The sequence below is a fragment of the Zootermopsis nevadensis genome, unplaced genomic scaffold (assembly GCF_977971745.1).
Source record: "Zootermopsis nevadensis isolate Lab colony 2312 unplaced genomic scaffold, Znev_1.0 Znev_ptg000020l, whole genome shotgun sequence".
In the NCBI taxonomy this organism is placed as follows: domain Eukaryota; kingdom Metazoa; phylum Arthropoda; class Insecta; order Blattodea; family Termopsidae; genus Zootermopsis; species Zootermopsis nevadensis.
This window is the reverse complement of record NW_028259152.1, coordinates 420,084-445,238: the sequence shown is the minus strand read 5'-3', so window position 1 is coordinate 445,238 and position 25,155 is coordinate 420,084. Positions and strand designations below refer to the sequence as shown.

Here is a 25,155-nt window from a genome sequence, read left to right as displayed (position 1 = left end):
TAATTGTGACACTAACATAGTATGAAGTTGCAATGTGTGAAGATCAGTTAGTACAGTCGTACCAAGTTTTCTAAAGCTAAGCGTTAGTCATTTCACGTCTATTACACCAAGAACAAGAATGTATTATCAAATATCAGATCAGTTATTCACATTATAATGTTATTTTAGCTACGTTATTATATGGATGTTAAAAATTTGGCAACAGACAAGAATGTTTTGTTTAACGACGATAACCGCAAGGAAGTTGTATTACCAACATAACATTCTAGAGAAGACAGAACGTGTTATTCAAAATTAAACCCAGTAAACCTAAAGTTCTGTTGTATAAAAATGAAATAAGAATGAGTTTTTAGGTCTCCATCTCAAACCTTCCTGTGTCCCTCGAGTGAAGGTCACTTTATTTGCTAGGCCGCCTTACAAGCCAGCTGCGCACAAGCTTGCCAGGTTTGGGCATGGCGTATACAAGAACGTTACTTTACATCGAGACAGTTTGCTAGCTGCTTCGTCACACTCGTCTCTGAATGTTATCTTTGAGTTCACAAACTACAAGCTTTAATACTCGCAGGTCCTTCCAAGTTAACAAACCTATTTTCTTACTTTTTCCGACAGTACATTGGTCTTAGAGTAGTTGTCGGTCCCAGTAACTGCCTGGCATGTTTCTTTGAATATTCCAAGGCTGCAGCTTAGGTATATTGCGCTATTACGTGATATAATTTACATTTAACAGTTAATAAGTATACAGAAAATAACCCATGTCTCTGTTATCACAATTTCTTTAATCAGTAAGAGCGTTGTGTATGTAAATGTACATCATGATGAATGAAAGTGGGTAGAACCGAAAGAAATGCATTTGGAAAGTCCGAACAGCTAGTTCAAACTCAAATATACATTTTGGCTCTTCTTTCAAGTTACGTGTGTTTACTTAGGTACCGTTTCTGCATCTTCAAACGTGTTTATTCCTTATTCTGTTTACATCTCTCATGTAGAGTGCATGTTCCACTTAACAACGTTTCATGTTCTAAGTGCATTATTCATGAATAAATACTGTAAGAGAAAGTACATACTGCAGTTTCTGGTACATTACCTCTTTGGCACGTTTTTCGCGTAACCTCATCCATATAATCTTCAAAATCAGATCCTGCAGAAAATTCAATTAATGGGAACGAAAGGATATTTGGTCAACAGATACATTATAACAGTGGTATTCAACCTTTTTTGCTCGCGTACCCCCAGATATAATTTATCTTCAACTTTTTACCCCCAAAGTTGTTGGTGTATAATTCAAGTTATACATAGTATATAATCTACATCTAAAATAAATTACATTACTGATTATTAAGTGTTTATTATAAAATTATATATATTTTTAAATTTCACGTACCCCCTAAGATGTCTTCGCGTACCCCCAGTTGAATACCACTGCATTATAAGAATGAAACCACTTACCCGATTCCGTAACCTTGTAGTGACAGTGTTTTACTTAAATGACAAGTGTTCAAATCATAATCTGAAAAAAAGTTGTTTTGCTAAAAATTGGAAAAACTCTACATTTAATGACTTCCATTCTATAAAATAGCTTCTGTGTGTGATTGAACGACTCTCTCACGCATCTGTGTTTTTTTATCTCCTTGTAACCTTTTGCTTCCTTTCAGCAATTAAAACAATGTTGCTAATTAATTTCCAGGCACAGAACACAGCTCTCCTACTCTAGCTTTTTCGTCAACGGGTTGCCGAGTTTTCGCAGTTCATTACAGCGGAGATTATTCTGTAAGATGTTGGTATAAGAAAACATCACATTTCTGTGCGATACATTTATTATCGTAACTAGAGACAGACTGGCTGGCAGAGTATAGTTATATCTTTCACTCTGCACGCGACTGGCGTGCCAATGCGTTTTATCAGAGTGTGTACAACAAAAATGCTTATAATTTATTTAGTTTTATAAATGAGGGCACAGTAATATTACGTGACGTTTCATGACTATGTATACTTATGCTTACTACAAGTGGAATTGAGAAATGAACAGTACAATAAAGTATAGTTTTAAAAGTATTAAAGTCACTGAAGTGTACGAGATTAGTTTCGATATTTTTGTATTTTCTGAACCTTTTATAGCGACTAAGTATAATGAATTCTAATCCTCGGCTCTCAAAGTTAACCATTAATAATAATAATAACTCGGATAGTAAGACTATAAAATATTTATTTCTTCTTTAAATTTTATAATAATCATTATTAGATGAACAATAAATAAACAAATAAATAATCATTATTATTAAATGATACTGAATTTTCGTAACAATTTTAAGCAAACATATTTTTGCAATACAATTAATATAATAATCAAAATGCAACGCTACTTCTGTTCGCGTCTTCCGAAGTTTTTATCTCGTATAGCTACAGAAAAATAAACAATTACTACTTCATTTGTAAGTACTTACAACACTAATAATAGTTTTCTTGTAGGGTGTGTGTAAAATCAACACTCACCTGCTTTACGTATGGAGAATACCAGCCTTTGACAGACTTTTCAGCTCCATCCCATGCCTTATACAAGTACAGTTTTACTTAAGAAATGAAAAGAGCTGTCAAAAGTCAATCATTCTACAGAATAAATTATATTTGTTGATGCTATACCACGCTTGCAACATTATGATAAATTTATCCAGGGGGTAAAAAATTAGGCTATTTCAGTGTAAGTCAAATAGCTGACATTAATCCTTTCAGCGAAATAAGTGGGAGAAGAAAATTTATGTTGATCACATAAAAGAACGGAATTTAGACACAGAGTGACGTTAAGGCATCATTTAATATAGCTAGTGTACATAAAACAGTGGTACGTGATTGGTTATTTACTACAAAAGAACGCGTGTTGTTAAGTGATAAGCTCGTCGGCTGTAAGGGAAAATGTCCCTCTCTCCATTATGCAACCATAAGAACGTAAAGATTTACTATCCTACGGGAAAGGTTCGATTGTTGAATAATTCATTGGCTAGATGTCCCCCCCCCCCCCCCCCCCCTCTACGACTCCAGCTCGGGTCACTGGCACAATACGAAGGCACCAGAAATGTTGTATCTTGCAGACACTAAATAATAGCGAAGTTCTTTTGTTGGAGTGTGGAGGAACATTAGTGATATCTTATTTATTATTTGGTCCTGTACTATCCAAATGTTGCATTTGTATGGACTACTGAATGAAACAAATTAACTCTGTGAAGTAGAATCGTTTCACAGAAGTTAATAGTCTCTCAGGCAGTAAAGATATTTCTCGCCTTTAATATAACATGAAGTACCAGTACCGTGTTTATAAGATCGTGGTACTCGACTGAATCTTGATCCATAAAAATCCAGTTTTCATTGTTAACTTCATTTCTTTAAGAACGGTTTTAATATTATCCTCACAGATGAGGTTAAGTTTCCCAATGTTTCTCTTCAGTTATATCTAAATCAGTATTGCACGCCTTACCTCTGTTATCTTCTGATTGGATGATAGATATAGTTGCTCATCTGGCCATGTAGTGCCTCGCGTTTTGCGAAACTAGATGGATCACACAACAGGTTCTTATACTAGGTTAGTTGAATGTATTTCAAAACATAGTATTCTTAAGAACTGTGGAGTTAATATACTTTTACATTAAAAAGAGACGACTTTTAGTGGATATTTTTATGCGGATATTTCATGTTTAAATTGTGCTTGTGTGAGTAAAGGGAACTAGGAAGGTGAATTGACTTCCATTAAAATAATTTCTGACGATTGTATCTTGCCTGTTAATGGATACAGTGACAAAATTCTTTCTGTATTTGTTGAATTTCTTTAGATATTAAAATTGAAAATTTACTATTTAGGAGGCCTCTCTCTCGTACCTCTGTTAATCTCCTTGAAGCTGGAATTTGTTTAAATAGTGTTTGAAAATTAAGTCCGTACGACAGATAAAAACCAGCACCTCTTCATTGCAATTATTAATCAGTTAATGCTGTTTAATGAAGTAGTTGAGAATCATATTTAACATCTGTTAGTATAGTACAGAGTTTTTGTTTATTGAAGCACGTGGTACATATAATTACCACTGATATTTAAAGGGTTAAAACTTTACTTTTTAAGTTTTAGGATAATCTAAGAAGTGTATACCAGTTTGATCAAAGATTAAATTATTAATTACGCAGTTGAGATTCAGAGGTTTTTGCAGGAACACAAACAAAGCTGCTTGGTGGAGATTACTTTAATGTCTGCTTCCTAACTGTTTCAGCTATTTTAAAACTGTAAGCATAAGAAACTTCCCACTACTTGTGGGTTTATAAATATTGAACAAAGAATTTTGCATCCATACATACCCTGTTCTCGCACGACTATATAGATAAGCAGTACGCTTTAAGATCGAGGTTTTATTGGAAACCTGGCAAGACAGTCTTGTGGTCTTGTTTTATACATGAAACGCACTCTTCATAAGCAACTACAAAACTATTTTAGAGTTTGAAACTTGTGTTAAAACAATGTGTCTACAGGATTCGTTAAATTTCAGAAGACAGCTTGCACAGAATTCTTGAGAAGTTTAGTTGTAAACGATATTAGGTCTTCAGAAATGCCCGTTAATATTACGGGCAATTAGTTGAGAGAGATCATAAAGTTCAAACACAGTCTGTATCTTTACGCTGTGTTATAGATTTTAGATTAGTTATTTGTATTTAAATTATCATGGTCTTTATTTGGAAGTTAAACATTTTATAGCCACCAGCAGAGTATTATGATAAAATCAATTACGATGAGATGGACAGATCATGTAGAACATTTGCAAATGAGAAATATATTTGAACCGTGGTTGGTAAATCTGAAGGGAAACGACCACTTGGAAGGCACGAGCCTAGTAGTGAACGAGATGATATTAAAATTGACCTTAGAGGAACCTAGTGGGTGATTTTCGACTGAATGACTTCGTACAGGTAAGTAAAACAACATTTCGGACATGTCTGGGAACAAAAACATAGTAACGAAATTTTTATACTTGTCTTTTCAGAATTTTGTAGTTCTCAGGGCGTCGAAGATGTTTTCAAAGTGTCATTTCATATTGCATCCCACGGTTCACCTGCGCTATGTGGAATATTTTATCGGCGTCGCAACGGTAGGCGTCGCGTCTCTTAACCTCGGTTTGAAAGTGGCATATCCTGCGGAATACCAAGGCTCATCTAAGCTGTGTGTTGAACATTTTGTCTGCGTCGTGACACAGTAAGCTTCGCGACGCATTGGCGTCGGTTTCGTTACGCAATGTCATGTTGCATCCAAAGGGACATATATGCTACGAATGAAATATTTTTCTCAGCGTCGTGTCGTATAGCGTCTCGAGGCATTTGGTTGTTTTGGAATTTGAAGTAGATGCCGCGACTTGAGTTTTCGCGACGCTTAGCGTCTGTTCGATAACGTCGTTTCGTATGGCTCACCGATGCGCCTGTACTCTGTATTTTATGGAATCTTGTGCAGGCGTCTCGGAGATTTGTCGAGACGCTTGTCGTCGGTTTTCAAGCGTCGTGGCATTCCTAGCCTCAACTTTGCTATAGGTGGTGTAATATGTCGGTGCGTTAAGCCTATCGTCGTCGATGTCGAGGATTTGTGTTATTTCGTATGTGATCCTCAAGATCACGTATCATTTCATATCATAGAAAAATTATTATTTCTATAAACAAAATCTTTACCTAGTCTCGAACCCAGGGCACTTTTCCGGGTTGTGACTTTTTTCCTATAAACTCTTAGCTGAGACAACAATTTTGTTCTTTGCACTGTCCTGTAAATATAATATTTTAGATATAATAATAATAAATAAATGAGAAAGAAACTCAGAAAGAAAGGAAAGAAGAAAGAAATAATAATTAATGCAATAGCGTCAGGATACAATGTATTAATCTTTCACTGGATGGATAGACTTAAGATCCACGCATAGTTGGGAAGATTTATTCTCATAAAAACCGCTGCTTCTGTTATTCATGAATGTTGATTCTGTCCTGCGTTTACATACGTGAAACTTTGGGTCACCACCCCAGTATTTTGCCTCACCCCCAGTTCTCAAAACTGGACGGACAGTCTGACTGACTGACTGACGGGATGCTGTGGCAAACTCTGGCGAGCAATCCCAGTAACTTCATGGGATTAGGTATGTTTCTGACGGGGTCAGCAAAGCTGATTAGAGCTCCGGTGACTGGTCTTTCCGGAGTAGTCAAGTTTGTGGAAGGTACGAGAGGGTTCGTCCTCTGTGCTGGATACGTTCCAGTTAGAAACATGGCTGCACTCTCAAGTTTCCCCTCGTTACACTATCAAAACGAACCCAATTGTCGGAGCGAACAGTAGGTTTTGAAATAGACCTGCAGAGTAATATTACAAGGACCAAAGAGGAGGTAGGTAGATAAGTTGTAGAAGGGTTCGAATGTTTGAACACAACGACGCTGTTGTACTGTTCTTGTGCGTTATGTACGTGAGTTAAAAGCAACATTAGCGTTTCTTAATATACCTACAGAGTCATAGACATTCGAAACATGAACATTTCGTTAAGATAGTATATTTGTCTTTCGGTCGCATGACTGTAAACAATTAACTACTGGATCTAGGCATCTGAAATTTCGTATGAAAGTAGATCTAAACGTACCTTCAAAATATATATGTCATATTGTCTATAAGTTAAAAATTAGGAACACGACACAAGATAAATGCTTGGGATTATGTTAAAAACTGTTAGTTTCGTGCTGTGCTAGACTGTAAATAACATATCTTTCGTATCAAGACTCACCCATTTACAGTTGAGTGGTTATTATATTTACCACCTGATTCAACGTTCATTAACTACATTTGACCCAGAGACTGTATATATATATATATGGCTTTCGTATTGTTCTTAGAATAAACAGCGACCATTTGCCTAAATCATTGTAATGGTGACGGGCTGTTTTTTTTTTTTGTGGTACAAACTGAATTTTTAAATATTAATTAGCTGAGTTGAGAATCAAAAGGTTTAATATTAACCTACAGAGCTTTGTGGACACAAGACTTTATAGTTTTCTGGTTTCATTAGGGAATACCACTTTCATGTTTATAAAATAGTGGTCTTTGATTAAGAAACATAAATGAAATTTAAACGTGAATTTGTGGAACGAAGTCCTGATGCCGCCTTAGTTCGAAGCTTAGTACATGTCCTTCAGTACAAGCTGCTAGCTGCTGCCAGTAGCAGCCAACAGCTGATGTGTGGGTGGCAGCAGAAATGAGAGGAGTCAGGCCGAATCTGTGGACCATTCCGGCGTTCAATTACGCGGATCTCATGACGACGACTACGTAACATACAACGTGGGCTGTTCTATTCCTACCACACGACCTTTTTGTGACTTTTGTACTCATTTGCAACGCCACATATACAGCGTCTGAGTGGTTTGGGGTACAAAGCAGAGGCAGCTAAGGAAGGCTTGCTGTAAGGTAGCAGAATCACTGTCAGTCAAGTCCCGTTCTAATTTAACCCTTTGAGGCCAAAGCTCTTCAAAATAATATTTAGTAATTCAGTCCGTACCTCAAAGAAAACATTACGCTTCACCGTTTAAAAGATAAATTGGATAACGATTTTCAAGGAAATAAACCATGCTTACACTGAGAATCATAAGAAACTTATAAATACAAAATTTAAAATTACTTATTGTTAAATGAGTTAGTATATATACTAACTATTCTACTTATACTATGCAAATAAATACGAGACGAAAGAAATCTGGCTTGATCGAACTTCTGCAAATAACTGTAATCACTATGTTTTAATACTACATATTTATTGTTTATAGAGGAAAGATATTTTGAAAAACAATTTTCTACCCACCCTAAAATGCACAACCGTTATAATGGTAGTAGAATTGTATGATATTGATATTAATGTATTAAATGAATGTTTTTGAAGTCTTTACCGTGCGTCATATGAGAATAATGAATCATAATGAGAACATGCTGATATTTTAATTTACGTAATATAAAAGAATGGGGAGGCATTATATGCTCCATACTGTATAATCAAAAATAAATTACTGAGCAACATGTTTGGATACTGTATCCGTTCTAGAATATCAATGTAACGAATATTACTAAATTTGGAGTGATCTATTTGTGTGGTTCTATACTAGTAAAGGAGGAAATATGTTAAGAATATTTCGTTATCTCAATAGGTTTATTAGCTATGATTTTAAGCTTTCGAGGCGACGTAACTCAATAAAATCTTCTCGGAAGATCTCTCTCTCTCTCTCTTCAGAATCGACACACAGATAAAGGGAACAGTAATGACGCACTTCGACGTCCAATTGATTAATTGCTGATGGATGCAGCAGAAGCTCGTGGGATTAGTCATGACGTTTGAGGTTGACAGAAGGGATGGGAACAGTCGAAAGCTGCAGAGAGGGCTCTGGGGTCATTGTTTTTGTTAGCGTCGCGTCGCCATCTTGTCTCGTTTGCCTCTTTACCTCAATTCAAATCTTTGTATTTAGGCTGTTACAATTGTATACGATTATAATGAGCTGGAAGACAGAATTTTATTTTTTTAGAAGGATGTTACAACTGTGTTGTAGGTGTGGATCATTTCACACAGCAAAATACAGTCTGTGTTCAGAAACCACTAAACCTTCCCTGGACTTGATATTTCAAAGTTTGTTTCCGGCTGGGATTGCTTAGTTGCAGGTTTTCAACTTCATAGGTTATTTGGATATTACTTCGAAGTACTGCTCCAGTAGTTAGCGGTAGGAACATTGTAAAACCACGAGGTTCCATACAGTAGCTGGACCCAGAGATCCGTGTTTCATCCCAGAATTCCCCAAATATAACATTAAGTACTGATTTCTCCAGAAGACTAATCAAAAACCTGTACATGCAGCAAAAAGTTGGGCTTGGAGATGAAGAAGAAACTAGTGAAATGTTACGTATGGAGCAGAGACTTGGACACTCAGGAAGAAGGAACAGAAATACCTGGAGAGTTTTGAAATGTGGTGTTGGAGAAGAATAGAGAAGATCAGGTGGACGGATCGAGTGACCAACGAAGAAGTATTGAGGAGAGTCAACGAGCAAAGAAGCATTCTGCAGGCGATTACACGAATGAAAGCTAACTGGCTGGGACATATTATGAGAAGGAATGGATTACTGAGTGATATCATCGAAGGCCAGGTTGAAGGAAAGAGAGGACTGGGAAGAAGACTGATACAGCTAACCGACGACCTTAAACAAGGAAAGAAGATGACGTTCCAGGAATTAAAGCGAGAAGCCGAGAATAGGGACAACTGGAGAGCTCTTTTTGGGCAGAGCAATGGACCTGTCGTAAGACAGAACACTTAATAATAATAATAACTGATTTCTCAGCCGTGAGTTTTGTTGTAATTTTAAAATTTTTTCACGTTGTTTATGTTTCTTAAGTTAGACTTCAAAATTGTTTCCTTCATAGTTAGCATACTTCCTTATTCCACATATCACTTCTCCGGCTGCCTGATTATATGTTTAGGTTTTCAGATTACAAAACATTTACAATTTCTCTGAAGGAGACGCTTATGAAATATACAACAGTTTGTGATAGCATCATTCCTGGAAGTCTGTACTTATGTTTTAAGACTAATAGACGTACAGTTTGTTCGGCGACGCAAGACCCTGAGCTGTTCTCCGCGCGAATATTGAAAGCCCCAGTGCATGTTCCGCTGAAGCATGCAGAACAAACTACTCGCACGAAGATAATATCTGAGCCTATCTCCTCGTGTAATGATGAGTGGAAATACCAATAATCCTCTTAGGTATTGTTCCTAGAGGCAGTATACAGTAGCGCAGTGTTTGACCTCCGGGTCCAGGAAGTAATATGTTAGGAAGTTTTAAACATAGCTTCCTCTCAACTTCTCGCCTAATAGTAGACTTCGCACACGAACCCTCCGCGGGATAAATAGTTCCCGTACTCCCACCGACTTCTGAACAAAGGAATTGTGGGTGCAATAGACGGGAATCTAATTTCCTGATATCATAGATATTTTGTAAGATATCAGGTTTTCACAGCGATGAGTATGAAGATTTCCGTCTTCTGGGTTGTTGCGCTGTGTAGTCTGGTCGATGTTTACCAACGTTTCGGAGGTCATACTGCCTCCGTCATCAGGGCGATTAAGTATGAAGATTTCTGTCTTCTGGGTTGTTGCGCTGTGTAGTCTGGTCGATGTTTACCAACGTTTCGGAGGTCATACTGCCTCCGTCATCAGGGCGATTAAGTATGAAGATTTCTGTCTTCTGGGTTGTTGCGCTGTGTAGTCTGGTCGATGTTTACCAACGTTTCGGAGGTCATACTGCCTCCGTCATCAGGACAATTCTTTCTAAGTTATCTACCCTATGAAGATTTATATGTTGTGGGTTGTTGCGCTGTGTAGTCTGGTCGATATTTACCAACGTTTCGGAGGTCATACTGCCTCTGTCATCAGGGCGATGAATCGCGTTGGTAAACATCTACCAGACTACACAGCGCAACAATCCAGAAGACAGATGTCATCCCCTTTATTGTCGATTATTACAAGAATATACGAGTGTGATATATAGTTTAGACCGTTTGAGAGTTTTGTTAATTTTTTTTGTATCAGTCATATAGCAGCTCATTTATAATCACAATAGTTACATTACAGAATAACATTTTGAATGATTTCGTTGGCCGCAAAGTACAGTTTACAACTCGTATGTTATAGACGTATTAACGGGAATAATGAACGTTTAATTCATATTTAGAGTTGTTTATCATAGAGTTAAAGCCTTTGTCAGCTTTCAGACTATCCAGTGTAATGAAAGAAGAATACATTTCAGGCAGCTCGTTCAGAGAAACTTTCTAGAGAAATTTCCCCGACCGTTACGTAGCTAACACGGTTCAGAAGTAATATTCAAACCCATGAATTATTCGAAATTACTTTATCCGTGTTAAAATCGAACATGCAACGCTGTCGTTAGTGATATGGTTTATGTATTCAGTTTACAGATCTGCTGAAACTAACAAAGTTTTTTTCCCCCTTAATTATACATACATAATTTCTGACGTTCATGTGCGTAGCAATCATATTCTCAGTGCCCCATTTTGTCTTTTAAGCAGCCTCCGTGTGTTTGATAAGAACTATTGATAAGCGTGTTATCGCTTATCCATATATACGTAATATATTTAGGACAAATTTAAGATGGATGTAAGTTAGTTAAATGTTATTCGGCTGTCACAATGTTTCTAAAAGTGGCATTTGGCTATGTACAGTAACGGTTCCGTACCTGAAAGCAGAACGTTTCTGACTGTGGTGTTTTATTGTTTGTAAACTGTTTTACTGGACTTAAATGAAATCAGAGCATTTTGGAACCTGGATCTCCTTCCGTCTTCAGGTAAAAAGGATAATTTGGAAACCCTACCTATGGGGCCCCCTGGTTTCTCTAGCCTCAGACCTGAAGGTATCCTCACCTTTTCGACTGAAGACTGAAGCAGTTTTAACTATAATATATTTTATTCTTTTTATTGTAGTGTAAATGAGTGTACAGTAATTTGAATTCTTCTTATATTAGTAACAATACTTTATTTCGTGGAGAAGAGTTATTATTTAGGCTCTTTGTAAGTTTTCCGGGCTGCAAAAATTAGTACTTACGATTTGTAGAGTTGTTGGTACCTAGTGAAATCAGGCACGCTTCTCACGAAATCTTGATTTTAGTACATAATTTGAAACGCATGGAACACATTCATCCTTTTTTCTATTCTTTTCTTACGAAAGTATATTCTAGGACTTTAAATAGTTTACAGAACAAGTGTTAAGTAAGAGGTCGCTAGATTTGATAGTGTTTCCAGTGTGTACGTCACTCTCTAGTCTGAAGGATTTCTCCTCGCCAAATGCACGGTTTTCACGCTGTATTTTGCTGTGATCTGAAGTTGCAGAAAGGATATGGAAGGGATTTGTCACAAAAAGGAAAGACGTTTCTGCAACTTTTAAAAAATCCTCACGAGACTCTTCCATAAGCTTGACCTAAATGATGACGTCACAAGAAAATATTTCAGTTTGGACCGTAGTTTTGCTGATTACATATGAACAAATATATTTTTAATCAACAAATTTGCTCTGATATATATCCCTGACATCGTGAAGTAGTCGTATTTATTAAAATATGTTCATTCTTTGAGTCAGGTCGTTTTTCTAAAGGTATACAACTATCGCATGAGATAACCATGTCTTAAAATCGACTTCCTTGACAATATATATACGGCCATGACCTGTCGCTACCCGTCAACGAAGGAATCATATGGATGAGTAACTCTGAAATAAAATGCGTTTGCCTGAAGATGAAGGACAAAACAAGAAGGCTTCAAAACTTCACCTGCCTTTTGTAGAGTCACCAACAGAGTATGAATAGACTATGAATATCAGCAGTAAAAACGTCTGTAAAATCGAATATGGGATGGAAGTGACATTTGATTTCTCTAGGGTGAAAAGTAAGTCTTTTTCCAGCTATTTCAGCTTGTTGTTCAAAAGAATGGTTTCGTATGCTTCAAGTAAAATATGTTTCTTGTCTTGCTGAATAAGACATCTCCATTATTTTTACATTCTGTCTTCTCAAGAGATATGGAGTCCAGTTCTAGGGAACTTGTGCGTTAGAAAGAAGGTACCCTGGCGTTTAAGAGTGTTTTTTAATCAGTTTTCCTTTACGTGTGATGTTGTTTATGAAGAACTTCATACTTATATTTATCGTCTTTCCTAAAAGAAACAGTGTGTAATATGTCTATCTTTGACATCCTCTGTTTCAGTACCAAAGGAACGTAAAACGATTTACGCCGAGTGGCCATTCGCTTATAAGTCAGTCACTGGTTTAAATTACGCATAACTCAACTTAGGCAAGGCGATGTAAGGATGCCACACGCGGTACACATTTCGTTACGTACTAAAACCTTCTTGTGATTGTGAGCCACGACGTTTTGTGTGATCCCCAAGGAAACATCTTCGTAAAAGGTGAACAAAAAAACTCAGCTTCTCAGATACGCTTTCCTACTACCTGTACGTCTAGTTCTAGGGACGGTTCTCTTTAAGCTTAATAAAACAAAATTTTAAATAAAAATGTAAAGTAGATGTAAAATAAAGTACTATGTTATTTCTGCGTTTTGGTAATAAAGGATCGAAAACCCTTCAAACAACACACAACCTAACTTCAAAATTGGAATAAATTTTCACACAGACATAGATAAATATTTCTATGTTGTTTCCAGCCTAACTCTGATGATAAATCAGACAAAACGGCTATATTTTTTAAGGCCCTGTATTTATATGAAAAATTTCCTGTAACTTGAATGAGAGACTGGTTGTAAGAGAAGGCATATATCGAATTACGGTTCTAGATATTCAGGTGCTGTAGTCTAAATGCATGGTCTGACTGTCGTCATTGGGAATTGGTGGGGACTCAGATACTCCCAGGACTGCAGTAAAACAGGGACATTCACTCTGCGTTTTACAGATATGTTTTGTCAGCCTCTTCCCAAATGCACTGTCGGTAATACCTTTGACCCTATTAGCGATGACCTCTCTCTATTAGCGAGGATGCTCTCAGCGGACATTAAGGTAGAGCCACTTCTGACGTCCAGCCAGCGAACTCTCGTGACACACTCATGTCAAATTGATGGGTCCCGTAAGGGACTGAGATTTGAACAGTCTGTGCTGAAGTGAGTGATGCTTTGTTAGGAAAATGTCTACTTGATATTGTAATGTTGAGAGCGTACAAGCTGTTTAGGTCCGCTTTTATTCATCATAGTTCGAACTTTTCGAAATAGCTCGTCTTCTGTATTAAATATGGTATTATAGCTTTATTCATTATTGACTTGTTCTTTTAAATAAGTGGATATATTCAACCAATCAATCAGTCGTAGGAGATATATCCATAACACTGTTTATAAATTATAAATTCAGTGGCATAGCTAATCCACTTTATTTTCTGTATTACCTGTCAGACCAGGTTTGAATCTCTGAATGGGTCCTGGAGTCCCAAACCTGGTGGATGCTTGAAGGAAAGAAATTAAAGTTCCCAGTGGTCATCATCCGAAGACATAGAGTTATTCCCGACGAAGTACACCGAACTGGATACATAGAAAATATAAATAAATATAATACAGAAATTTTAAATAATTTTCCTGAAATGTATTAATTTTCGACTTATTTATTAATGCTGCCAGAAACTCGTACTATATAGTTCTGAATGATAAGACGATTAATGAATTAGTAAAGTTCTGGAAGGAACCGGCCATGGCATAATTTAATTTACCTAACTGGAATTTAATTTAATGTAAATTCTCGGTCAGTGTAGTCTGTACCTAATCAGAGGTTTGAATCTGAGACTTCCCGAGTATGAAGCATTAGTGCTACCTACTTTGTCTCAACGTTCAATGATAGTTTACCGCAAACTACGAGGCGCGTCCTCAAAGTAAGTTTCCCACTCGTCCCACAGCTAGCAAACCTTATATTGCGCGAAGCGACTGTGCGTACGTGATAGAGCAATGACGTAGCATGGCGCATGCACTAACGGCACCTCCCGCGTTCTCACAGTAGCATCGTTGCAGCTGTTGAAAATGGAGGTTCTTATTCCAGCTCCCGCCGACTGTGAAGTGCGGTCAGTGATAACGCTAGGCCGCACACGGCTCGACGGACAGCAAGTCTCCTGCAGGAGTTCAGCTGGGAGGTGTTTAATCATTCACCCTACAGCCCGGACCTCGCTCCCAGTGATTTCCATCTTTTCCTACACCTCAAGAAATTCCTGTCTGGTCAGCGTCAGCGTTTTGAGAATGACAGAGAGGCGGAGATGGTTGTCACACAGTGGTTCCAATCCCAGGCGGCAGACTTCTACGACACAGGTATTCAAAAGTTGGTCCCACGGTATGACCAATGTCTCAATTCCGGTGGCGAATATGTTGAAAAATAGCTGGACACTTGCTGTATCTGTTGCAATAAATATTTCCATGAAATTGTGTTTTGTTTCTGTAAACGGCCCCAGGGAAACTTACTTTGAGGACGCGCCTCGTATTAACAGTCATTACAATACACGTAGATATGTGCCAGACAGCCTAGTATTTTTACGAGTTTAATGGCTTTTACGTTATTCTTTCCGAATTCCTCTAGAGCCATTAAAGATTAAACTCTCAAATGTCCGTCACTTTCTGGAAAATGTGAAATTTACAGATATTACAAAGCTATATCCAAGAGTCACAGTACACCGTTAAACAGAATAGAATTAAGAACATTAGGGCCACATTTATCAATAAAATAACACGCAAGATCATTCAAATCGTTTTGAATCCGTTCTTGTGCATACTCACGTTGGCACAAGTAATTTGTGTAATAATGATCGTGCGGAAGAATACTTTAAACTATTCAAATCGGAACTACTTTACGACTTAGTACTTTGCTTCTGGTATTAGGCCGCACGGAGGGTCATTAACGTGAACGTGCTTCACTCACTGAGAAATTAACACGCCATTAAGACTTTAACGTAAGGTTCCCCGAGAAGTACCTTAGATCGTGCTTCCTTCGACCCGAGGGCCGTAGATTGCGCGTCTCTAGAGTCAGTATTTCCCTCCCCTTCCTTTCCTGGGAACATTTCCTGCCCTTATCAGTACCCAATCCTACTCCACAGTCACCCCCTCCCCACACATTATTAAAATTGAGTTTAAGATAAGGGTTGTACTTCTGTATTTGCTCAACACGTTTAACAGTAATGCAAACCATTTTACATTAAAATATTTGTACTTACATAAGAGAAACCATGATAATAAATTTAAATTAAAAGAGAATAGGATTCTCTGAACTCTCACATATGTTCTTCTGCATTTTGGGTCGCTCAAAGTAAAGTAAAAAGTGATTTATTTTGTATCTTGTGATGGATGCGGGCTGCTTGATGATGGATGTTGGTTTTTGAAGGCCGACATAAATGTTTCTGTTCCGAGGCCCTTCCTCGTGCCCATCCGCTGTGAGGTTGCTGTGGCAGTCACAAATTCACCGGAGTACTTTTACCCTTAGTTTTTATTATTCCTCCCTGACCATACCCCACGTCTTGACGAAACGGTGAATGTAATCTAATAATCCTTAAACAATACAATGCCCAACATAATATACATATATTGGAAACAGTGTCTGATTATTTCTGTCATGAACAATAACAACTTTTAATACTTACATAGATCAATATAGAAGAGAAAAGCAGATTAAAAATTAAGAACACTTTAATAATTCGATAATTTTTCGCACGAATGATTTTTACTTTGAAAGGCCTAGAAATCACGAATGTAGTTAATTGCAATTCCGAGTGAGAATTATGACAAAAGCTAGTATGACCGTCTATTCGAAACCATGCACAGTCAACAGTGTGGAATGTTTCTTTTGTTTTCCTTCCTTTTATACACATCAGAAAGTCCAAATAGTAGTGACGTTTCTGCTGAAATGACGCGCGTATAATTTGTCCTCACATCGAAGTGATATGTCGTGAAAAATGAAAGCCAACATCGTCTTGCTGTCTTTCCTAATTTGAATCTTTCAAAGTTACAACATTCTTCTTTCAGTGGACTGTCATGTCTTTCATGCTGATATTGTCTCATGAATAATCTCTACTGTTCTATTTTGTCATATTTTATGCTTCGATGAAAGTCTAGTATTAAATAGTTAAATGACCTATTCGATAAGAGAGGATAATATTTTATGTATGCATTATTTGTGATCTTATGTGCCCAATCGAATTTGTCGCTCTACAAATATCTTTTATTTAACTTATTGAATAGTACAGATAAAAAACATGCTGTACGAATGTACGGAGACGTATCAAATTTTGTTCACAAATCTAATAAATTCCGAGTATATTACTATATTCATCAAAGATATTTATGAATTTCCTTTCCGTATATTTTGTTAAATGCCCTCGTGCGTCACGTGAAAAAGTCGATTTTAACAACTACTCAACTCCACGGAGAAGAGTTCATCTTGAGATGTTAGAAGCAGGCACAGACTCATCTAGTCACGAAATTACTAGGATTTACGGAACCCTAAGTTTCATTGCCGTGTTCACAAAAGCTAGTCACCGGTCCCTATCCTGATCTATACCCTCCTTCCATATTCCTTAAAAACCATTATAAAATATCCCATCTACTCCTAGGTCTTTCAAGTAGCTCTTCTCCTCAAGCTTTTCAATCAAAATTTAGTAAGCGTTTCTTATCATCTTCCCCAATCCATATCATATTTGTTGACACGATTATCTTAATAATATTTGATGAAGCTTCATTATATTTCAAATAAAAGTTGCACAAGTTGATCAGGTATGTGCTGTATTCATGCATGTAGTTTGTTGGTAGTATGTCATGGGATTGGATGATGTTATATAATATTCCCCTGAAACTACGTGATTCAACAGCGTCACAATTCACAATCCACATTTTCCCCCCACCTTAAAATATTAAATCTTAATTAAATATCTATCGTTTCATTACATTAGTTATAACTCAGTGTAACGAATATGAGGAGATATCGTGTGAATTCAGGGAACGTGCATATATAAGACTTTGGATAGGCAAGTTAAAATGTTGACACAAAACCCACAAAGTTTAACCTGTGTATTTGCATAAGCTGTTCAAGACATAGAGCATCAGAAGACACGGGTGGTAGAACAGCGAGATGAATGGCAAGTCCCAGTTCATCCTCAGCCACTTGAAAACGGAAGACGCGAACTGAACTTTCATACAGAACTTCAGACTTGGTGTGTGGAAATAGGAAGGAGAAGGTTTGCTTGCTTGTTGGATTTGTTTAGTTAAAAGTTGCGCAATAACTTAGTCGTCGGCCTTGCTAGTTATAAGAAGCAGTTCCTAGCTGTAGCAGCTAGCTTACTGAATTAACAGATGGGACGGGCTCTGAAACTTTCCTTCATTGGGACCCGTGTTTTGGTACGAATATTCTCAGGCAGCTGTCTTCTCTGTCCACCCATTTTTTACCCTACAAAACACCAACAAATTTAAAAGTCAGATAGTAACAAAAGAGTGTTCTTAACACTTACACGATTCTTGAAACATCAAAGTTTAAACTTTCGATGCTTTTTAAAAGAGTTTAAGTTATGAGATCCACTCTTCTAACAGGAAATTACATAAAATAACATCTACGAATCAGAATCCATGGCGGTGAAATGAAAAACACTTTGATATAAAAGCTTTATTTCGTTTTGTGACTGAATTCTTTGATGGCCACTTGGTATAATCCTTTGTGAATTTACTTACTGAAATAGAAATGTGTAAGAATTTGTGGGAAAAAATAATGAAAAGTAATACCCAATGTTCGAGGGGATATGCGCAGTGAGAAGACAGCTAACAAATTCTCGAAAACATAGCTCATTTCAAACATATAAGGAGAAAAAAAAATCCGAACACATTTAGGGTATTTTATATTCGGTAAATGCATACTGCTCTTCATTTCAAACAATATTTACGCAGTTAACAGTTTTATATAAAACGTAAACATTAGAATACACAGAATTGGGCTCTTTACCTTTGCTTTTTATGGATATAAAACTGTAGGTTTACATGTATTTTGTATTGGTGTGAAAATAACTCACTTACCCTAAGCGGTAACACAGGCTCTGCGCGTTCGCGAACCGGGGACTGTGAAGATTTTCTGCCTGTGATAAACAAAGAAACAGATGACTGTAGAAAATTGCACCGTAAGGATGTTAATAATTTCAGTAATCATGTAGTATGCGTAACAGCAACGAGAAATGCATACAGAATTGTTGTGGGAAAACTTGAACGGGATGAACTACTGATTGAGGTATTTGAGCGTTAGTTTGAAGATAATATAAAAACTGATATTTAAAAAATAGAGTTTGGACCTGTTCCAAGCCCTTGTGAACCCCATAATTAAATTTGGAGATTCTCGAACACCTGTTAAGTATTTTACGAAGTGAGTGGCTACCAACTTCTCAAGGAAGACCTGCTCATTTGGTTATACATTAATTTTATGTCAGGATATTGACCTTTGAATTTCCTGTTGCAAAGAAGAACCTAATTAGGGACCACAAAGTCATTTTCCATGTTTCACTTTTGGGTACTGAGGTGATCGTGTGTTATTCTGGTTATGATATAGACGCTGTATTTTGGTCCAGAACATTAGACACATTTCCGCCGTCTCCGTTCGTCGTGGGATCCTTTTAATTTTTGGGGCATAATCAATACTGGAAGAACGACATTTTATAGAATTTTTTTACTCCATTTTAACAGCCACGAATCAATCGGTGTCTTATGAAAGGAATTCAAATGAAAACAGATGAATTATGTAGTTTCCAAACGTAAAGAATAGAGTGACATGTAAACAGCAGGACCGATAAATAAATGTACGACCTTTTTGTACGGTTTAACATCGTCATTAGAGGGTCATCATGTATTTAAAATAGACGGGTCCGTGAGTTCATGATCTGTTTCCGTCGGGAACAGGAAAAGGGTGGGGTTCGTAGCGACTCATGGGTCTCTAAGGTGTAGTTACGTATTTATAGGGCGTCTCACATCGCTTTCGGAACACTTCCCGATTCTCTTGTCAAGTCAAGAGGTCATTCATTGTTTAAACGGAAGTTTTCTGCAGTGGCCTTTACAAATGTGCTTGAGAAGTTACAGTAACTGTACTGGAAGGAGTACGCATTAAACCAAAGCCGTCATATAGGTTCCGAGATATAACAGCACTTAGAATCAATGCTACACTGAATTTCATGACGTGTCTGGTTGCTGTTAAAGAGGCTGCTTGTATTATAATTCGTGTCCTGCTATTCAAAAGCCTTTGAGTGGACGTTGGAGGACAGAACTATGCGTCTGGTATGACAGGTAAGCCTTTGTGAGAACCCACAGAAGTCATGCAGGTTCAGAGAGTGACGTAGCAATTATGAGGATCACGGATTTCGGAGTTCTGCCACCTCTGTCTTTTTGCAGACTCTTATAGTTGGACATTTAGAGACCAGGAATAATTTTACCATGAGCGATTAAACAATTAAAGTCTAAAACAGAAAGTGCGAAGCGGAGAACTGATGTAAATAACATAGATATGGTATGGGTTTATACACAAATATATAAGCCTTTTGTAATGATGATTCAGAGATCACGTTAGTCAGATGAATTATTCTGTCACGTTACATATATAAGTATTGTGTACGCTGACTGACTTATTTTCTTATACGAGGCGCGTCCTCAAAGTAAGTTTCCCTGGGGCCGTTTACAGAAACAAAACACAATTTCATGGAAATATTTATTGCAACAGATACAGCAAGTGTCCAGCTATTTTTCAACATATTCGCCACCGAAATTGAGACATTTGTCATACCGTGGGACCAACTTTTGAATACCTGTGTCGTAGAAGTCTGCCGCCTGGGATTGGAACCACTGTGTGACAACCATCTCCGCCTCTCTGTCATTCTCAAAACGCTGACGCTGACCGGACAGGAATTTCTTGAGGTGTACGAAAAGATGGAAATCACTGGGAGCGAGGTCCGGGCTATAGGGTGAATGATTAAACACCTCCCAGCTGAACTCCTGCAGGAGACTTGCTGTCCGTCGAGCCGTGTGCGGCCTAGCGTTATCACTGACCGCACTTCACAGTCGGCGGGAGCTGGAATAAGAACCTTCATCTTCAACAGCTGCAACGATGCTACTGTGAGAACGCGGGAAGTGCCGTTAGTGCATGCGCCATGCTACGTCATTGCTCTATCACGTACGCACAGTCGCTTCGCGCAATATAAGGTTTGCTAGCTGTGGGACGAGTGGGAAACTTACTTTGAGGACGCGCCTCGTATATCCGAAAGTTAAGAATATTTCTGAAGTTTTGAGGACTCAATAAAATACAGAAAATATCTTGACCAACAGAACGACTAACAGCTTCTGAAGAACTATTCTACATGTAATTAATTGGTTGAAGAATTAGATAAGAGAACGATAAAGAAAATTATGAAAGTCAATAAAGGCCTAACTTTAATACAAAAAGATAAGACTACTAAGTATATTATGTGTACGTGCCTATATTAATAATTCAATTCAATACAATTAATTTATTTAAGTGCTTGACAACAGCCAGGTAAGGCCAATAACAGTCAAGCACTGAACAACATTACAGGATGAAATATAATACAATGATTACATTCATTTCAATAATAATAAAAGTAAAACATTACAAATACAAAATCAAACAAATGAAACTAAATAGAAAAATGTATCATATTAGTAATAACAATAATTAAATTAAATTCCTTTATTGAGTGATAATTCAAAAGAAAATGGGCTAATTAATGTGCCTAAGTAATATAATAATACAATTCATTAATACTACTACTACTAATAATAATAATCCGTCTCCATCATCACCACTTATAACCCTGATGTTGGAGGCAGTTAGCCTTTCTGAAAACTCTGTCGGTATCTACCAGATTACTCGATGCAACAGTCCAGAAGACAACCATCTTCAAGGTGAAGAAACTGAGAACCAGCCTGTCGTCGTGTCTGTAATAAATCATATCTCTGTACAGAAAATACTGCTAATGGTTTTAGCTTGATAGTACCTGTTGCGGTGAAGAGTTGTAACTTTACAAAGTGCATGTATTGTATTAGACACCGCTATCTCCTGGCGTTATCAACACCCCAGAGAGAGAGAGAGACAGAACTGCTCCTGCCTTCAGCTTTTATCATGAAATTGCGATGCTCAGTGCTTGTTTCAGCACGCAAGGTGTAACGTGGTTATTGTGATGCGTTGGGTCTGGCGCTGTACAACATTAGCAGGGCTCAATGGACGTATGTCATGCAGAGATTGTGGTGTGAGACTTGCAACATGTGGCAAGCAAGTTACACTAACGAACACACTTATCGGATAAGCCACGCTGCGCCAGACAGAATCAGTCGTGTACCCCATGACCTAATTCACGATTATTTGACGAAAGGACCACCGATGTTACATAAAGTACTACTCGAGAGAGGAGGTCAACAAGTTCATCTTATCCTGTACTGTGGGGAAAATGTTTGTTCTTAAAGTCCGGATATTATAGAATATTCTAAATAACTCGAGGTGAGATGGTTATGACAAATTTAATAACTCGAGCGTGTATTTTATGAGTAGTCGTTTGCTTAAATTTGTTTTCATGTGCAAACGTCGTTGCTAGGTAGTGTACATAACTCTCGTAGATCAAATTTTGACGCCTGGAGAGCATTGCCAACATGAAGCTTCGACAGGAAATCGTGTAGTTTAGATAGATATGTAGCCACTTCACGTCTCGGTAACTTACTAGTAGGTAAATGACTCCCAAATTTAATCATCTTTCCCACTTTTCAGGACAAGTTTCTGCCTTATCCGACTGGTTCCCATATCTCACATCAACTCCTCTGAAACGTCTGTAAACGTATAACAGTCCAAAAGGAAGCCATCTTCAGTCATAGAATCAGCTTACGAAGTATCTTTCTTTGTACTTAAAACTAGTTCTCTTTGTATATTACCGATGTATGACTGCATAAAATGTAAATCTGGGACCTTTGTGACTGAGAAGTGTTCTGCACGGCGTGTCACCTGACCCGGTTAATTCCGTTGTAAAGTGCGGTGGTTCCATGGGCTGTTCTACACTCAGCTGCGCAGGCACCGTCAGACTACTCTTGTTGGTCCAACTGAGGGTTAAAATCGATGGAATTCTCGACGCTGAACTCAGTGTCGGCCAGCAGTTGGGTCGCCTCGGGTCGCCAACTCGCTCACCCAGTCATCATCTCACGGAGGACGCTTTTCCTGAAGGTGTCGTGTCGCGATCGTCAATTGTTACTTTTGCGTGCTCGGAACAAAATTTCTTCGCTCCTGTCTGATACTATAATACAGCCTCGAGAATTAAACATTTTTTGCTCGAAATGAAATTATAATAATTTATTCAGATTTCAGGTGATTTTGTTTTTGTGGACTCTGAGACATAAGTTGGTTTTAAAGAGACTAACACAGAATTCTTATCGATATTTGGGAGATTTCACGTTCTGTTTTTAGATGTTTGTTTTGTGATTGTGGACATTTTTCACTGTTTTTAAAGTTTACCACTGACGTATAAAAATTGCTGTTTACTTTCACACAAATTATTTTAAAACTTATAGCACCTTCATTGTAAATCGTAAGAATTGTTCAAAATACGTAGACTTTTATAGTTTCCGTAGTTTCGTGCGGCAATATTTTAAATGTTTTAGAGGGACACAGTTTTTAAATAGTTGTCTATTAATGTTGATGTTTTGAAGATTCCTGTGTAACATATCTGGATATCATAGTCGCTTTAATATATCTTGTTAGTTGAGGAGAATTTTAACTTTTTGTATGCGTGTCTGGATTAGAAATTTTTCTCAACGCCACTGAAATTATGTTTCAAGTCTTCTAACATTACGATCTCTAAAGAAGTGAAAACTCGCCCAGTTGATATCAACTATCATTCTGGACACTGGTAAGTAATAGGAGAGAATATGTTAGTAATTGTGTCTGTTATAATAAACTGTTGACCGTTGTTAATATTTCCTGTTAAAATTACGTACTGTAATGAAAGTTGTACCTGATATTATGTGTTGTACTGCTACAGTAAGAGAGCGTTTGGTCGATAATTAGAAATTTTCAGTCACCTAGAACAATAACAATGTTTCGTACAATGTTTTTGTATAAGAAGCAATATTTTTCTTCGAAACGTTTGTATCTCTCTACGAGTCCTCACGGCGTTACAACCCAAAAGACCAACATCGAAAATTTTACCGCCGTGAGAACCTGAAATGTATTATCCCCTCCTTCAGAGTGTTAATCTGTTTTCACTGATTATCCAGTATTCGTTTCTCGTATACTTTTTATTATAATTTTCAATATTGTCTTATTTTTACACTGTTTTCCATTCTCGTTTATATCCACGCTTTTAGTAGATAGGAAGTAAAATAATTATTATATTTGTTTTACCGTCAAATCACAATAAAATAGTAAGATAAGATAATTAAAATGATTAAAATATCATCTTATGTTCCATATCGAGCATTCGATTTACATCGGAACATTCACAACATGTTTCGGTTTATCAAACCGTCATCAGGTGTAAATTATAAACTTTTAAACTCAAATTACAATTATTTATAGTTTTTACAATTTTATAATTTTATCATCTTTCTCAGTATATTTTATGGAAGTTGTGTCTAGATATTATTAATATAACATTATTGTTGAGGTGGTGTTATTGATGTTTATACCAGTCTGTGAAGTAAAAGATTCGAAAACATTAATGAAATATGATTGAATATAGAAAACAAAATGAACTAAAATAATAAATAATAGCAAATAAACATACCAATATATGAAATAGCAATCGGTTCAGATGTGTTCAGAGGAGAGATCCAGATAGTTTTAATTATCTTATCTTACTATTTTATTGTGATTTGACGGTAAACAAATATAATAATTATTTTAATTAATATCACAATATGACGCAACTATACTATCTCATAGATAGGAAGTGTTGTTGTGTGGGCAGTTCACTTATGTAGGATCGCGTGGAGCTGCCTACACTTTGTTACAGATACACCGGATAGCAACTTCCTTTCAAGAATTACATTAGTCACCGCCAAGTGCTGAAATATTTACCCGTTAGGAGTCGGGTGTCGTTGCATAAGAAACATTACAATCAGTTTAACTTTTTTATAAGGGGCGCAGAAAATTTTATCCCTGTCACAATTGCTCAGTTCCTATCCGGTAAATGAACTGTAGGTTGGTTTCAAAAAGGTAACTGCCAAAATGGTCAGTTTGTTGGGTGTATGGATTTGATGTGCTGGTATCCGATCTCATTTACCGGTAAGTACTGCAGAATAAGAACTTCTGTGAAGAAGAAGTGGCTACTGTTCTGTGCTACTTTGGGAACCAATATAGATTTCTCTAGCACTTAATTCTAGTATTTTTGCGCTAGGAATGTTTGATTACAGGAGATTAATCGAGACTCAATTTTGATTCTCTATTCAGCAACATAAAATACGAGTTCAAATCTTTAAGGGACATTAGGTGCTGTGGAGGGGAGGTGGTGGTTTAAATATCGTCTGGGAAAGATTCTAGGATGTTAGCGGAACTAGACGCATAGTCTTACAGAGATGCGTGCTGCCTCTCTCATCAGGG

At 37.2% G+C, this 25,155-nt stretch overlaps 1 protein-coding gene across 3 annotated transcripts in view; it reads left to right on the top strand.

Annotated features, from left to right (window-relative positions):
- Positions 1–25,155, top strand: part of LOC110830094 (discoidin domain-containing receptor 2) — a 342,861-nt gene that overhangs the window by 109,827 nt on the left and 207,879 nt on the right. Inside the window, exon 1 of one of the 3 annotated variants that reach the window (XM_022064567.2) lies at positions 22,695–23,464. The exons of 1 other annotated variant lie outside the window; for it this stretch is intronic. The gene's annotated coding sequence lies outside the window, so the exon portion shown is untranslated. Of the gene's footprint in view, positions 1–22,694; positions 23,465–25,155 lie in introns of those variants that run through there. One more of the 3 variants, XM_022064569.2, reaches the window with a different exon arrangement.